The sequence below is a fragment of the Peromyscus eremicus genome, chromosome 3 (assembly GCF_949786415.1).
Source record: "Peromyscus eremicus chromosome 3, PerEre_H2_v1, whole genome shotgun sequence".
NCBI classification, from domain to species: domain Eukaryota; kingdom Metazoa; phylum Chordata; class Mammalia; order Rodentia; family Cricetidae; genus Peromyscus; species Peromyscus eremicus.
In genome coordinates this window covers 142905734-142907882 of record NC_081418.1, presented here as the reverse complement: position 1 = coordinate 142907882, position 2149 = coordinate 142905734, and the positions used below count along the sequence as shown (strand labels likewise).

The window sequence follows — 2149 nt, the reverse complement described above, 5'->3', positions numbered from 1 at the left end:
TTTCTTTCTCTTCCTTCCCAAACCGTGGCGCTAGCCCATGCCTGCTTCCTCCTCTACACACCTTCCTTTCCCTCTTGAGTTTCCTGTACAGTTCCCTTCTACACATCACCCTCTTTTTGTGTTAGGAAGAGCCTTTTGGCCTTCTCTCAGCATTTTGGCTCTCCTCACTGCCAATGACCCTGCTTGATTCAACAAAGGCACTCTAGAGAGCATGTGGTACAGAGCTCTAACTCCTCTTGTAGACAGAGAGCCGTTAGCAGTGCATCATTTTAACACGTCCCCTCTGTCACGCAGACATAAAACAAAATTCCAAGTAGGCCAGAACTCAGTGGGGAAGAGAAGGCAATGTCAGGGTCACCCAGGCATGGGATCTAGGCAGACACAAGTTTGCGGTGAAGAGATATCAGAAATGTGAATCTTGAGTTGAATCAGGCACTGCATAAAACCAGATTCCTAATTCAGCCAGGGCCCCTCTGCAGGCCGGGAGCTGGGGAAGGATCACTAGAGATGCTAGGCATGGGCGCAAGATGAAGAGTGGGGAGTAAAGGCACTCCATAAATACACAGCAAACATGGATCCCACTGGCGGTGACAGATTCTGGAAATGACAAGTGGAGACAGCACTAGAGACATCTCACCAACCCACTAAGCCAGAGCCAAGGAATCAAGAACGCAAACAGCTCCCGACTCGACACGTTTCGTTCACATTTAATAATATCACCAGTCTTCCATGTCTGTAAATTCCACATGTATGGGTTCAGTCAACTGTTGGTGGGAAACATTTGAAAAGTATTTGTAGCTGCACTGAACTGTATAGATTTTTTATTCTTGTTATCCCCTAAACAGCACTGGATGACTGTATAGCATACATACACATAAATAAGATAAAAATTTATCTTAAAAAACACACAAACAAGCTTTTTCTTCTTCTTTTTCTGGGAAACACCAAATGGCAGATGACGCCGGTACAGCAGGAGGGCCCAGGGGACCTGGGGATCCAGGATTAGGAGGCTGCTATAGCTTCCATGAAGGATTCAGCAGAGGTCTTAGAGGCTGCAGTCATGGTCGGGTCGTGATCACGGCCAAAGCCAAGGAGCTCCTGGAGGTAAAGCAAAAGACAAGGAGTAGATCCCTGTCACCAAGCTGGGCCGCCTGGTTAAGGACATGAAGATCAAGTCCCTGGAGGAGATCTACCTGTTCTCCCTGCCCATTAAAGAATCCAAGATTATTGACTTTTTCTTGGGCCCATCCTTAAAGGATGAGGTTCTAGAGATCATACCAGTGCAGAAGCAGACTCAGGCTGGCCAGCGGACCAGATTCAAGGCTTTTGTCGCTATTGGGGACTACAATGGTCATATTGGTCTTGGTGTTAAGTGCTCCAAGGAAGTAGTCACTGACATCCGAGGGGCCATCATCTTGGCCAAGCTGTCCACTGTCCCTGTGTGAAGAGGCTACTGGGGGAACAAGATTGGCAAGCCCCACACTGCTCCGTGCAAAGTGACAGGCCGCTGTGGCTCTGTGTTGGTGCGTCTCATCCCTGCCCCCAGAGACACTGGCATCGTCTCTGCTCCTGGGCCTAAGAAATTACTGATGATGGCCGGTATTGATGATTGCTACACATCAGCCAGGGGCTGCACTGCCACCCTGGGCACCTTCGCCAAGGCCACCTTTGATGCCATCTCTAAGACCTCCAGCTACCTGACCCCTGACCTCTGGAAAGAGACTGTGTTCACCAAGTCTCCTTATGAGGAATTCACTGACCATCTTGTGATAACTCACACCAGAGTCTCTGTTCAAAGGACCCAGACTCGAGCTGTGGCCGCCACAGAGGGATTTTTATACAACAAAAATAAAGTGAACTTAGTCTGTTAAAGCACACATACGTACACACACACACACACACACACACACACACACACACACACACGCCCCTCACAAAGTTTTCTATTAGCTTCCAAGACAGGGAATGTTTACCTGTGTGCATGTTTTTCTCTTGTCTTCAAAATCAACCCTGTCACCACCACAACCAAGATACTGGATAACTCTACCAGCCCAAGTGTCTTAGGTTTCTATTGCAATGACAAAACACCATGACCAAAAACAACTTGGAGAGGAGGGGGTTTATTTCAGCTTACAGTTCCACATCACAG

The 2149-nt window shown here is 48.1% G+C and overlaps 1 pseudogene; it reads left to right on the top strand.

The window, feature by feature from the left end:
- The first annotated feature begins 955 nt into the window (after window positions 1-955).
- On the top strand, window positions 956-1871 carry LOC131906559 (small ribosomal subunit protein uS5-like; annotated as a pseudogene).
- The last annotated feature ends 278 nt before the right edge of the window (window positions 1872-2149 follow it).